At 43.6% G+C, this 15,459-nt stretch overlaps 2 non-coding genes across 2 annotated transcripts; both read left to right on the forward strand.

Annotated features, from left to right (window-relative positions):
• Positions 1 to 4,317: 4,317 nt before the first annotated feature.
• On the forward strand, positions 4,318 to 4,391 carry trnat-agu (transfer RNA threonine (anticodon AGU)). Its single transcript has one exon. It is a non-coding gene; the product is annotated as a tRNA-Thr (tRNA).
• Positions 4,392 to 5,948: 1,557 nt separating this feature from the next.
• trnat-ugu (transfer RNA threonine (anticodon UGU)) lies at positions 5,949 to 6,022 on the forward strand. The gene has a single exon. It is a non-coding gene; the product is annotated as a tRNA-Thr (tRNA).
• The last annotated feature ends 9,437 nt before the right edge of the window (positions 6,023 to 15,459 follow it).

The following is a 15,459-nucleotide window of genomic DNA, read 5'->3' on the forward strand; positions in this document are numbered from 1 at the left end:
GTTTAATTCTAATACACATATAGTAATATAAAATATAATATAATAATTTAAATATGTATGTATATATTTGTATATATAAGCTTGTGTCTAGGCTTGTATCTTGGAGCTAGAACCCTTTAAAAAGTATAGTTTTGCTAAGCCTTTTTTTGGCTGTTGCCACTCTGTAATTCCAGTGTTTTGAGTTTGGCTATGTGGTGCAGCCTGAGTTTGTGAAATGTGGACACAACCAATGACAACAGTGAAAAGTGGTGGTTGTATATACCAAACTATGTGTCCTGAATAGAGTCCTGCACTGGAGCCCGAGGCCCGTGGGGCCCGACGGCCCTGAAAACAATTGAACGCAGCAGCAGCTGCTCTGCCCCGCGCCAGCACCTCCCTTATATAGGCATACGGACTCACACAGTCCTCCGACATGTCTTAAACACAGATGAGCTGGCTGAAGTAGTCCCAGTAGCAACAACAAAGCAAGGCTGCTCAATTTCTCCATTGATAAAATAAATTCACAACTCTACAACGTAAAAATTCATGTAGAATATAGCATATACTTTGTTGTCCACAGTAGTAGATCAACCCTCATCTTACTTTGAAGCTCACAGCTCCCAGAAGTGACGTCGACGCAGCTTTAGCATCACCGAAGCTATCAGGCTTGTGTTGATAATAATAAACTCCTGGACTATGTACAAACTTCCAAATGCATCGTTTTGTGAGTACAGATCATATTTGTACTACTGTAGAAGTTTGGTGTCATGGCATGTGATTATTAGTGTGGTCATTTTGGAGATACTGCCAGGGTCCGTTAGCGCTTGTACTAAGCTATTCTGGATAACTCGGTAACTCGGCTGATGTTCAGCCAAGATCGGAAAAACTTCGGGTGGGCTACTTGGCTGGATATCACGGGTCAAATGACCCGGGTGAATCTACTCCGAGCCGTGGTGAGAGCGCACGATTGCGTGATGTCTCCCCAGATGGTCTGTGTCTACGAGTTCTCAAGCTGCTGATCGAAACATGAGCCCCTATTTTAACCTGCTCTTTTATGTCCATTTTGATCTGTCAGAAACCGTTTGCTTATTCACAGAAAAATACAATGCTGTTTTTTTCTATCTGCAGAGCGTTATCCCATTTTCAGAGCGGCAGATTGAATTTACGAACGCACACATTGAATATAGCGTTCTATCGTTAAAACATTGTTATGGGAGGTTAAAAAAAAAAAAAAAAAGTCGGGCCGGGTTCGGGCCTGAGAATTCTGAAAACCTGTCGGACCGGGCCGGGCTGGGGCTCCACCCCCTCGGGCCAGGGCCGGGCTTGGGCCCAGATAATAGGCCTGTGCAGGGCACTAGAATGTGCTCCTCGAGCAGAAACACATCATCTGAGCCAATTTCAGCCCGAACAAACTGCTCTTTTACCGACACACTGACAGCTTGCCCTGATACAGACCGGCGATCTTGACGCAACTGACTCCCTAGCAAGATGGCGGCGACATTTAACGCGACCCAGAAGCGAAAGGGGCGTCTACCTATAATATGTCTATGGTGGGCAGGCCTGTTTCTACACGTTCACTATCACCTCCAACTCCAGCCAAGTTTGTTGCTGTGTTGTCTTGAAAAAGAAGAGGTGCACGCTGTCTGCTGGTGACAGGTGATGCATATCTGTTTTTTTTCTCCCAAACACCTCTTTTGTAATACCGCTTTTTGTGGGCAAAATTCAAGGATTCAAGGATTCAAGGATTCAAAGGTTTATTGTCATATGTGCAGTTAGAAACGTGTTTCCCTGAACAATGAAATTCTTTTCTTTGTTGCCCGCACTGGATGTCCAAATGTATAATAATAAAGATAAGATAAAGATAAAATAAGCATGCAACAGCAATATTCTAAAAGGTTTCTTAAATAAAATAGAAATATAGAAATAAAAATATAGAAATCTGGCCTGTATACATAATGTGCAGTAGTGCGCTCAGTGTTTTATTGTGTATGGCTTAATTCGGTGTCACAATGGTCACAATATCGCCGAGGTCTTTTCTTTGTCCTTGCAGAGTCCATTTTTGTGTCAAAACAGTGCAAATTGCCAGCTGTGGTCAGACAACATTAAATAGCAAAAGGACGGGAGGTTGTCTCGCGAGTATTCCGTGTAATGACGTATACGCATATGATTGGTGGAGCTTAACGGCTCGCATAAGCTCTCGTTCAATCACGTATGAGAAACATTGTGTCGTGCAGTGTAAACAAAAAGTTTAAGGAGCAGATCTGGCGGCAGAAAGGCAGACAGAAATCGCTGAGGTCCCGTGCTGGGAAAACTGCCCTGGTATGCGGAATACAATGGCTGGAAGACGACTTGCTTTCAACTCCCCAGCAACTCTCTGCGGGTCTACAGGTTTGTGTGTTTTTTTCTACTTGCACATGACCTTTTGATTGATTAATTTTAGTCTTGTTGACACTGTACAGCACTTGGGACAGTTCTCGCTGATTTTAAATGTGCTGTATATTAAACTTACTTACTCACTTGCTTACAGGCAGATAAAATGAAAGTCCTGTTGAATGCTATGACCGGGATGTCTCGTATGGTGGCCAGCACTGTGGATACGGTCGTGGAGAGGGTTCTGGAGGGAATCGACCAGAGATTCGCTAGGTTGGAGGCAAGATGGCCGTCGAGAACGGACTGGAGTTACATTCCAGAGAAGTTGAAGAGCGCGCCCCCAAGAGAAGGCGGATACAGAATCCGAAAATCGCGGTAAGAGTAGGTTATTGACTGTGGCTTTAGGCTAAACTCAACTTAATTGTGTCCATCACGTGAAAACCAGTGTGAGTTGCTTTATTTAAAAAAATGAATTTCGTGTTTTCAATTTATAGGAAGCAGTTCGCCGCCTGCATAACTCACAGTGGCATTATAATCCAGGTCAAGGGTGAGAATAAGTGAGTGTTCTCCCAATATCTAGTTGAGTTGGACCCGATGTTACGTTAATGCAGTTTTTTTTATTAACCATAGGCCTGTTGTTTTTACAGGCTACTGTCACCTCACAATATGGATGTAACGAGTCGCTTGAAGGAGGCGGTGGCAAACAGTCCGAACTTCAGAGAGGTAGACGGGGGACACTATCGAGGGTGAGCGGCGCTGACTTTTACCACGGCTGGCACTGATACTTTTAAGCACTGGTCATTTTATTCATTCCTCTTGTTTGTTTTTTCTAGCTGCGTGACGGACCTGTGTGCTGTGCTACAGGCGCGTCTTGAAGCCAACCCGAAATACTCACAGTCTCACCACAGAAGAGTGAAAGAGAGTAAGAACATATACGCTGTCAATATGACTTTCGTTACTTTATAGACAAGTTGTCAATATGCTGTGCATGGATAGACTATGTTTTGATTATTTATTGGTTATTCCAACAGCTCCCAGAAGCCAGCCTCTGATCCAGGATGAGGACGTCTGACAACTCCCGCAGACCCTGCAGGGACCGGAGTGATGCGAAGAATGCGGATTCCAAACGGCGGCGTTTAGGCTTATTGTGTATATTATAGGCTACAGCAGTGTGTGTATATAGTTTTCAATTCTTTATTATCAACATGGTTCTTATTACAATGTAAGCTATGTACATTGTGTGGTGTGGCAATAAAAGCGCTTTAAAAAAAAAAGTTTCCTTTTTCATTTCCTCAGTAGATTCACGTCATTCATGCCTGCATTAGCCTAGTCATAGTGCAGCTTATAAGAATGACGTGAATATATGAAGTACACAAACATCCCAGGAATATTAGTAATCATAATCACAATTATTAATCATAATTTCTGAATGATATGCCCATATAAAGTATGCATATATTAACCTTATTGGCCAATGGGCGGTCAGCTTTACAGGAGCTTTTTCATGTAATCACGTGCCTTTTTCGTCCAATACCAGCGAGGCCAGTGAGAGGTCCAGGCACTCTCACAGCGGGGTGCTAATCGCTGGGCCATTAGCACCCCGCTGTGAGCCCGCCGAGAGTCGGGTTCGTTTCCGACGATTTTCTCGCTCAACAAACTTAAAGTTTGTCTGCCTGCAAGCGCCCAGGTGCGTCCGAAAATTAGGCAAATTCGCGGATGTTCACTGCCGTCCACAGTGACACAAATCCCTCTTTTTGTGCAGTGTGGTAGTTAGCAGGGTTCTACTGAATGCTTTGCATTGTTGCTCTTCATCAAATGATGGACCTTTCAATGAGCATCATGGTTATTATGAGTCTGTTCTTTGGTCAGACTTCATAAAAATGTTTTTAGAAGTCACAGTTAGCTGTGGGAAAGTCTCTGGAGCTCATTTCCTGCTCTTTATTCTTTCATCAGTTTAATGAACCATGTGGCGCTGTGGCTTAGTTGGTCAAAGTGCCTGTCTAGTAAACAGGAGATCCTGGGTTCAAATCCCAGCAGTGCCTTAAGCTGTTATTATGTACGTCAACATGGTGCCATAACTGTGTACAGCAGTGCTTCAGGAGTGCTGGACTTCCAAAGCAGTCTGTACTTGGAGGCACTTCATCTCATGGCTTTAAAGGCCTACAGAAAGCTGACACTACACCCAATACATAATGATAATACATACACAGAGGAACAATAATGATCATTGGACTCTACATCAAAACATTTCATAAACGCATGAAATTTGCGATTTTGAATTTGCCGCTAGGAAACCTTCCTGGAATTGCAGACTGGGGGCGGGGCTTCCGTGCGACGTCACAAGTGCGATGGTTTTTCCTGGCTGCCGTGTTGCCAATTTAGCGACTTTGTCAGAAGACAGAAGCACTGCAGGACGGCGGCAACCCGGCAACCGTCATTTCCTGTCAAAATGGCAGTTTCAAGCTAGCTACAACGAGGGTAGGTTCACTTCCTGTTTTCCCTATGATAAAAGGCAACGGGTATTTTATTTTGTCAAAATAACCGGAAGTGCGTTGCTCAATGCGGCTAGCTTTAGTAGCGCCGAATTCGTCGGAACAAAATGGTAAACAGCCGGTATTTTGTCAGGTTTTCAACACGTTGGGGATCTAAACGACTACTTTCTCACCTGAAAAGTTTCAAATGTTGCGGGGACAGAGGAAGCAGAGAGACCTGCGGTCTTGTGTCTGTGTCTCCCTGTCCGCCTGCCTCCTCTCTGGTGAAATCAGCCGGAGCCATCCCGCCGTGTTCAGCTCCCTGCGGTGCGGACACTCAGGGGGAATCCACCTGGCGGAGAGCGGACACACCGCGGGATGGTTGCCCTGAAATCAGCCGGCAGAGCGATCATCAAGAGCCCCGACGTGGACATGATCGCTCTGCCGGCTGATTTCCACTCTCCACCTGGCAGAGTGTGTTCGCTCTCCGCCAGGTGGATTCCTGTCCGACCGCGGGTCTCTCTGCTTCCTCTGTCCCCGGTGGTGTGAGCTGCTGGTGCTGAGGACAACACACACACTTCTACATCTACTCGCAATAAAAACTGCACTGAACCCAACGTTTTACATTTCCAAGCGACATCCCGCGGCACACATCGAAATTTGCCGTGAAGAAGCTGTCCAGGTCTGGCAAACTGCTGGCTTCGCTACTGGAACTACTGGTATCAGACATGTTTATTGTTTATTGCACTCGTGACGTCACACACCTATCGTCGGTTTGCCAAAATTCGAATCAAAAGTGGTGATAGTTTATTGGGTCTAATCAGGACTATCCAGGGGCCTAAAATTATTTTAAAATCATAAAACAATTCCATGCTATATAAGGAATCGATCTGCCATTTCAGTTTTGTGCAAAAAATCACCTTTCTGTAGGCCTTTAACTATTCTTGAGTTACATAAGATTGAACTTGGACTATATCCAATGTTTTTACATATGAAGATAATTTGAATAACATCAAGCCTTGATTTATGCAGAGATCACATGAATTTCAGAAATAGATCACAAAAAACACTTCCTGAGGTGGTTCCAGTTCCTGCTCTTTATTCTTTCATCAGTTTTATGAATAATGTGGCACTGTGGCTTAGTAGGTCAAAGTGCCTGTCTTGTAAACAGGAGATCCTGGGTTCAAATCGCAGCAGTGCCTTAAAGGATAAGACCGGTTTTTTGACATTGGGCCCTTGATTTCACATTATAACATGATGTTCTACTCACCCCTGCTTGTTGTTTGTCATTTGGAGCTGTTCCGAAGATATTCGAGAGGCGTCTGGCTGCTCTCTTGAGATATTCGGCCATGAAACGGTTTCCTATGGGCAAGCTTATACAGGCACAAACTATGCTGTTTATAATTTATTAATTACTGTACATTAGCACTGATAACGTGGAGGTGCGTCGCTTACTTAAAAAAATCCGGGTTATTGTAATTTTGAATTTTTGTCGTAAAGTGGGTGTTACTGACGTCCTCGTGGTGCTACTGCCACAGACAGCCCACAGACCTGCTGCCTATTTATTCATTCGGCTAAAATTCAAAATTAGTAACCCGGATTTTTTTAAGAAAGCAACGCACCTCCACGTTATCAGTGCTAGTGTAGAGTAATTAATAAATTATAAACAGCATAGTTTGTGCCTGTATAAGCTTGCCCATAGGAAACCGTTTCATGGCCGAATATCTCAAGAGAGCAGCCAGACGCCTCTCGAATATCTTCGGAACAGCTCCAAATGACCAACAACAAGCAGGGGTGAGTAGAGCATCATGTTATAATGTGAAATCAAGGGCCCAATGTCAAAAAACCGGTCTTATCCTTTAAGGAGGACCTGGAGAACGGGGAGGAGGTGGCCACCTGTCCCAGCTGCTCGCTCATTGTTAAAGTCATCTATGATCAGGTAGCTGCTGAATCCTCAGGTTGCTCACCCTGCTCCAGTTGGTAAAAAAACAGCTTTTAGCAGGAAAAGCGGTTCCAGATCAGCTCCTGCTTAAACCTGGATGTGAAAGTCAAAACCGCAGAGGAACAACATTAAGTTCATCTTATTTTCTTAAAAGTTTAATGTTTTCGGTTATCAAGCCAAGTTGGAGATGGCAACCATCCCAAAGTCCATCCACCTAAGTTTAGGCTAACTGACCCGTCTGGGAGAAAATGGGCTTCTGGGAAAAGCCACATCAGGGTTTATTCTTGTACAGGACTCTTCTTCTTTGTGCCTTTTCATGGTGGTAAGATGGCCGGCCTGACGTGTGGGAAGTAAGTGGTTCATTCTAAGGCCATAAAAACGTTAGACACTGATGTGAGGTTGGTTTCTCTTGGTTCAGACTTTTTACTTACTCTGATTGATCCCATTTGGAGCTCCGCTGTGAGAGAAAAAGGTTGAAATGTTTAAGGAAATCCAGACTGACCGAAAGCCGTTTGTGTTTCAGGAGTTGTTCGTGTCCGGAGAAATCATCGAGGCTCCGTCGGCCTCGGAGCACAAACTGCAGCCGGCTCAGTCATGAAGGAGGAAACCAGTTTGTACAAACTTTATTGGAGCAAAGAGACGCTCGGAGTGACGCTGAGCCTCGTGTTTTCCTGTGCTGGCTGGTGGTTTCATGTTAGCTTTCCTGTTGCGTTCATGGGGAGGAGCGGCGTGTTTTCCCCTGAGCCAACGTCCTGCTGGAGGCCGGAGACGGCTGAACACCAGTTCAGACTTCCCCTTCGGAGGTCTTTCAGAGCTGCAACAGACTCTCTGCTGGTGTTTTCTGCTAAAACTCGCCCGTTTGAAGCTGAACGTCTCAGATTTCAGCTGTTTGTCTGGAATGTGGAAATCAGGCTTAAAATCTTGTAAATGTGGCCAAACGGAAGTAAAACCAAGTGCCTGCAGCTGTGAGTCGCCTTCATATGGAAGCTGTGGTTTATTAGCCCACTTCCGACTGTTGGGAGCCATGATGGCGACATGAACCAGAGTTTGTGTGCACGGATCAAATCTACATCTGAGGGCAGCTCGACCCTGCAGGATTAAAGATCTGTCTTTTAAAACTGTTTAATTGTATTTATTAAGATTCAACAAGGTAAAATTTGTCCCTCTCAGGCTACCGTACTTCTGTCTGAAGGTGGACTTTGTGCTGTTTGGGTCAGGAGAGACGTCCCCTGAGGAAATTCTACTAAACAGACATTTAAACCGTGTTTGAACAGTTTGCTTTGATAAAAAGAATAAGAATACAAGTTATAAAGTTGGAATGCTACCGAGTTTTACTGTGAATATTTTATTCACCAGAAAACTCATCCTGAAATATCTTAGCAGTTAGCGTTCAATGTGACTAAATTTAATTAAAGAAAACAAAAGACAGAAATGACATTTTCCACTCATCAAACATCAAAGGAAGTTAATATAGTTAATATAAAATCTCCTGAAGTTAACTGGAATTTATCTTTAATAATGAAGCAGAAAGTAAGAGCGAAAGATTCTTAACTTCCCAGTTTTAGGTCAAGTGAATGCAGCATGATTTCAAGTTCAAACTGATGGAAGAAGAAGAAGCCACTAACCTTTCAGCGGTGGATCCTGCGTTTAAATGAAGGCGTCTTTGGGTAAGGGCAGACCCATCAGATGCTGGGGCCATGTGAAACCTGGACAGTAGTTTCTGCAAGTCCATGACCGAGGATGGCTTCATAACTATCTTATGTGGCTGCAAAGGTCTGTTACTTTCAATACTTGTATTGAAGCTTGTGCTACACAAATCAATAGATGTGGCAGCTACTTGCATCTAGTGACTTGGGAACAAAATTTATTGGCTCAATGTTGTCACTTACTCAGTACCTGGAAGTAAGTTGGATCAGGTGGTGGGGGCAAACATCTAGTGGAGGACCCTGTTCATTACATCTTAAACACAAAGCTGAGTTTTGGATTTTTTTTTTTTTTTTTTTTTTTAATTAAATGTATACATTGAGGTTGGGTCATGGAAACTGAAAGGCGCCTCTCAGCCTCAATTGCAGAGGTGTGGCCAGAAGGTCATCATTGCCTATCAGGACAGTAGCATAGGACCTGCTTGTGAATATTAGCATGTAGGGAAACATTAAAGCTGAAGAAAAAGGCCTTTTGTGTTGGGTTGTTCAGGAGGTTGACCTGAAGCAGGTACCAGGTGGCCAAAAGGGCTGCATCATCAGTAGCTGCTCAAGCTAAAATTCAGGGATGGGAAGAATTTGTCATCTGTTCCCATTTCTTTGGTTGCATCTATAAAATAACAGTTTAACATGCATGAAATGGCATTTTTGCAGAAAATGGGTGATTCCCAGGGATGCATCTGGACCTTCAGCTGTTCAATGAAGCCTCATCAGAAATGAATCCATGGAAGGGTGGCTGTCAAGAAGCCGTTCTTAAGGAGGGGAAACGGGGAGAAAAGGCTGAGCTGTGCCAAAGGACACAAGAAGTGGACTGAAAATCAGTGGCAACAGGTCTGATGGAGGGATGAGTCCTCCCCAGAGCCCAGGGAGGGTTAGAATAAATGTATTAAATTAATGAATGAATCAAACAAGTCTCATGGATTCTGTTCATTACATCAGATTTTACAGATCAAACATCTATTTTGTTCTACATTTGGACGCAAGAAGACGAGCCAGGTGTTGGAAAATATTCAGTTAAGTCGTGAGCTGTACAACCACACAGTGGACTGTGCACAAAAGCATTCACTATCCTGTCTGGAACATGAACAAACATGTCTGATTAATACTGGGCATAATGCAACATCAAATGTTCCATCTATATGTGAGAATCAGATGTCTTACCTGGTCGTCCCTACAGCAAGGACACTGCCTGTGGGGACTACTTGCACATAGTCGACATATACTGACATAATTAAAAGAAAAACTTCTGTGGACTTGTTCCCACACTTTAAGTCACTCACATTGTTAACCTGCAGGTTGCAGTTTAAATATAAACTTGATAAAGTCTGGCCTTTGTTGGATTTTATGAAAGTAATTATGAGGACAGATGTGAACTACTGTAACAAATGTTAGTTTTCAGAATTAAAACAACCTGGGGATATAAATATTCTCATTTTCATATATAAATATGAAGTTCAGGTGTGACAGTCAACATTTTACAGTAAAAAAAATACTTTCTCAGAAACTTAGACCCATATTAAAAAAGAGCATTATTCAAAAAGACACATTTTCCCTTTTAAATGAGTTAAAAATGTAACTTTAACTTCAGTGTATTTTCAGTACAGTTCCACCTCACTGATGGCTGCTAAAGCCTCCACAGTACAAAGAACAGAAAACAGTCGCCTACAGACTATAAAGTGCTCAAATGTCACATTTCCCATGTTGGAAGTTTGCTGTGTCACAGGGAGTCTGTGGGAGTCTTTGGTTGTTCTCACAAGGCAACAAGTTTTCAGGAGGAATGATGGAAATCCACAGAAATCATCAAGACAAATTTGAGAAACACTTCCAGATATGAACAAAATGATGGCACAAGGTGCTTTAAACATTTAACCTCCGTTATGTCCTGTTTAATCAAGTTCATGTGAAATAAATCTAAGATCTCCTCCATATCACTTAATAAAAGAGCAGCTCTGCATCATGTTGTCTCACGTTTCTACATCTCAGCTCAGATATTAATCTGAGCTTTAAACATCTCAGAGTGCGCAGAAGGCAGTTAGCGTGACTTTAGGAAGAATACACCCTCTGCTATGTTCCAAACACATCCATGCTTCTAGATCCTCTGGATGAGAGAGCTGCAGAGCTCCTTATTCCTGCCAAGGAGTCAACATTATTTTAGAGTCATCCCATGTTCATTCCTCACATGTTGCAACAAACCTTTTTAAATGTCAGAAGTGTTCATTTTCAGAGCTGAATTGAATGCAGCACGATCTGACTGGGTCCCAGGTGAGGTTTATGAGTGTAATTAGAGCAGGTAGAGCACCAATACAAAATCAGCTGCAGCCTCAGATGAGTTACAGCACAAATCTTCTCTCAACAGCAGTCACTAGATTGCTGTTTTGGACCAGTTTTATCTGAATTGTGTTGCTTCTGTTTTGTCTTGTTCAACATGTTGTTTAAGGTTTTCTTCAGGTGAGTCTTCATGTTTAATGGTTTAGGTTTTTGTTCTCCTATATACTAAAGTTTCTTTCTTTTTCTTTGAAATCCAAACAGGATTTCCTGGCTTTGTGTCCTGCTCTTCAGCATTGGAACATGTTATCCCCCCCAGAAAAGCAAGTATATCAACATTTAGGTGCAGTTTATATAAAGGCAGCCAACATGGGAAGTTGTTTAGTCTGGACATGCTCAACCCATGATGTTGGTAGGAATGAGAGGGAAGAGGGTCTGCAACTATATTAATCATGCAGCACCAAATCTTACAATATATTAGACTTCAGGTTTAATGACCCACTTGATATTCAAATAGTCCTTTAGCTTTGTTTATTGTTACTAAACATATTGGCAGTTATACAGAGGCTACTGACAGCATGACTAATCGTACTGTCATACTTTGCTTCAACTAATTTCTGGGCTCAGGTCAAAACAGTGGATCCTCTGGCTCTGGTAGTAGCACCTCTGGCTCCGGCAGCGGCTCCTCTGGGTCTGGCTCCGGCAGCGGCTCCTCTGGGTCTGGCTCCGGCAGCGGCTCCTCTGGGTCTGGCTCCGGCAGCGGCTCCTCTGGGTCTGGCTCCGGCAGCGGCTCCTCTGGGTCTGGCTCCGGCGGCGGCTCCTCTGGGTCTGGCTACGGCTACGGCTCCTCTGTCTCTGGCTACGGCTCCTCTGGGTCTGGCTACGGCAGCGGCTCCTCTTGGTCTGGCTACGGCAGCGGCTCCTCTGGGTCTAATGCTGGCTTTACTGCGCAGGACGCAGACTTTGCTCGTTTCCTTGCTGCCCTAATGAACTTGAAGATCGACCGTTCTTTCCCACAGTCTGCCTGGACCTCCGACCAGGTCCCTAAGGACACATCTGAGATGCGCACTGTATACCCTTCATCCCACGTCGTCCAGTCCAGCAATGGCTACCAACGAGCCCGCGACTCCAGTTCGTACGCCAAATACTCCCAGGATGCTTTTGACCACGCTGATGCCAAGACTGGGTCTAAAGGGCAGAAGTTGTACTAAGGTAAAGCTGGACTAGTGTCTGAAGTATTGACTCCTGTTCAATACTGACCCCTTCTGTTTTCTGCAGGTGACTCTCATGGATACTTCCATGGAGATTCCAACATGTGGCTGAACTCTGGCAAAATAAACTTGACTTGTCTGTGTATTGAATACTTGATCTCAAGGTTTGTTTTCACTTCATAGCTTTGAGTCTTCACCACACCCACTGAGGCTGACTCTGGTTTTGAAGGGCAAACTGAATACTGCTGCTTTCAATTCCACCCCTACATGTTTCCTTCTCCTCATGGTTGAATTGCATTACACAAACCCAGACTAAAATAACTTGAAGCTCAGTACAGTTGCCTTGCTTGCCCTTGCACCATGAAGGTGTTTCAGTTAAATCTACACTCGCTGGCCTTTTTCAAGCTTTAATTACATGTGACTCATTAGCCTATGCTACGTAGCCTTGCCCCTCTGCTTGGCACCACTTGGTGTCTTCTGTGTGCCTCATCAGAGCCATACATCCCTCTTAACCAACTGTCTCGACTTGCCCCCTGTGTGTGCGGCCTTTGTTCATCTCACCTGGGACACCAGCTGGAGGGCTATGACACTGTGCTTCATACAGACTCGGTCCTTAACATGGCATCACATCTTCCCATGTTGGTTTTCATCCTACACAAGACTTAAATATCTCCTCTGCTTTTGTTTTCCTGATCTTCTACCACATGTGGAAGATGCATTTTCAAATTCCCTCCAGTGCAAAGCTACATGATCAATTTGCAAAATATTTTTTAACTCCTTCGATTCAGATCACTTGCTATTAAACTAGCAATAGTTGGCACAAAACTTTCAAAGTACTCTCCCACAGTAGGCTCTCTGATACGGCCCTCTAGAAAAGGCCTCCAAACAGTTCTAGCAGAGTCTCAGTGAATGGAAGTGTGGAAATTATTAGACCTTTTGCAGAGTGGACTGGAGAGCTGTCCAGGGTGTACCCTGACTCTTTCAATTGGCAGCAAGGATAGGCTAAAGCAGAGATACTCATTATGCGGCTCCTCAAGCTTCAATTGGTGGCTTGCACTCGCATAGTAGCTTATAACAATATGGTAACAATAACAAATTTTGTCAAATAACATACAGCGAATACTGCACAGTATGAAGTATTTTTATTAAGGCTTAATGGTGTTTCCTAAAGGGGGCTCTGTTAAACCTGGCAACGCAGCCCGCTTAAACCACCGTCACACTTGACCGCAGTGCACGCTAGCTCCATTAGCGAGATGCAGGCACAATGGGTCTGTTTTTAATTAAAAAAGGACTAAACCATGCTCATCTTGAATGTCTCACTATGATTGCAACAAACTACAAATACAACATGAAGAAAGTCAAGGACATGCATGCCAGCTTCCAGTATTGAGTATTAAGGATTCCAGTATTCAGGTAAATGTGGTCTTAATTGAAAATTTATTGGCTATGTTGTTTTTTTTGTGGGATGTTTTATATGTAGAAATGCATATTTGCAAAAGGGGACTTAGTATGTTGTCATAAAAGTTGCTCTTCCCTTGATGTTGCTCTGCCAATGTGGCTCTTGTGGAAAAAAAGAGTATCACTGGGCTAAAGGCTTCCACTACCCTAAACTGGATACATTGAGTAAAGTATCCATGGTAAGATAGTTCCAGTGAGGAATCTTGGAGTTATTTTTGACCAGAATGTATCATTCAATGCACATAAAACAAGTTTCTAGGACTGCCTTCTTTCACCTTTGTAATATTGTTAAAATGAGGAACATCCTGTCTTAGTGATGCAGTAAAACTGCTCCATGCATTTGTTACTGCAGGATTTGACTACTGTAATTCTTTATTGCATTCAGAGGATGCAACATCAATAGGCATGTTCTGGCACAACCTGCCATTACAGAGTGGAAAGGCAACAAGTTGCCTATTAAAGCACAATAGTAGTGGTACAGGGTAGGGTGGTCAAAGAATATTTTAAATTGGAATAGGTTTTTAAAAAAAAAAAAAAAAAAAAAAAAAAAAAAAAGACAAAGGTGAAAATTAATATTTGAATGTTGAAAAACATCTGCACAGCTGCCGTCTACCTTGAGTCGGCACACTGCATGACGGGGTCAGGTCACAGGACTCACACTGTGTGGTAAAGCGTCACTGCTGAAAGTTGATGGCAGAAAGTTTAGGGCCCAACTTGACTGCAGACACAAAGAAAGTGATTTTAACCCCCAATAAAGGATTTCCGCTTGGAAATACTTCAGATTTTTCAGTTGATGGAAAAATTTAGAAGCCTTAACAGTTGTATACGAGCTACAGTTACCGTATCAGTTGACCACCAGCAACATGAGGTTACATCTTTAAAATAGTCAAGAAAATAGACTTTGCATAACATGAAAAATTGTTAAATGTTTCAACTTGAATAAACCACCTATACAAGTAGTTAAGTCTGTTAACTTAAGCAGAAAAAAAAAAAAAAAACCTAGGCAAGGTCATCATTTGACAAGACTGCCAAAGACAGCACTGGCTGTGGCTCAACTGCAGAAGAATATTTAAAGAGTATCCAGCCCATTTCAAGCACAACGTTGGTTTTGCAAGCCTTCAGGTTGGCTACCGTGCACTCAGCAACCTATAGAAGGGGTTGTGTCTGGCTGCCATGTACAGGTGTAGAGAAATGGCTGTAAAGGATGCTGTAGCTGATCGCTATAGTCAGTTGAGCAACTATTTAACACTTCCATAGCAATTCCTCTCAAGATTGAGAGCTTTGAGACGCCATGTTTGAAACAACAAGCAGAATGTCCGAGTCAAATATGACAGGTGATGCCTGCCATTTGCCTTGAACCCAGATGGTGTACACAGGACATTGTTTCCCTTAGTCAATCATTCTGAAGCGAGATCATTTGACAAGATTTTATTCAAAGACTAAAAAGAATCTTGTGCCATTGGGATTCAGCTTTCCAATCTGAAACAGAACCAGATTAGTTCCAGCATTGAGATAAAGACATTTGCAGGTACCACTCAACATACCCTCTGCACATCATGTTCAGCTCTAGCGGGCACTTGGGAAGAACTTTTTCTGCTGCCCAGAACCATGGCTGTCAGTAATATGCTCCTTCAAGTAGTGGACATCCTGAAAGTAGTCTTTGCCCTTCTCATGCTGCTGGCTGAAGGTGCTGTAGGTTCCAGAGGGGTACAAGCCATACAAAAGCCTGTAGTCAAAGTCAGGAGATCCACCCACACCAAAGCGTGGCATCAGTACGGTTGCGGCTCCCGGTCCAGACCCTTGGCGGTCATCCGGGTAGCCGAATTCCTCCGTCTGCTGCTGGTAATTCCCGAGTTCAGCTTCCTTGGTGACACTGGAGGTCTCCCCTGACTGGAGGACAGGGCCAGGTGGTGACAGAGGGGCTGCAGGGAGAACGTCAGTGAGGCTGAGGGCTTGGGCTGACGCATCCTCAAAGACTGAGGGAGCAATAGCCCACTGGGTTTCTGTGTGGAGACATTTCACAATTAGTCCTTTGCACAGCAAAAGTTCTGATAGCACAGAGT

The sequence above is a fragment of the Odontesthes bonariensis genome, chromosome 11 (assembly GCF_027942865.1).
Source record: "Odontesthes bonariensis isolate fOdoBon6 chromosome 11, fOdoBon6.hap1, whole genome shotgun sequence".
Lineage (NCBI taxonomy): Eukaryota > Metazoa > Chordata > Actinopteri > Atheriniformes > Atherinopsidae > Odontesthes > Odontesthes bonariensis.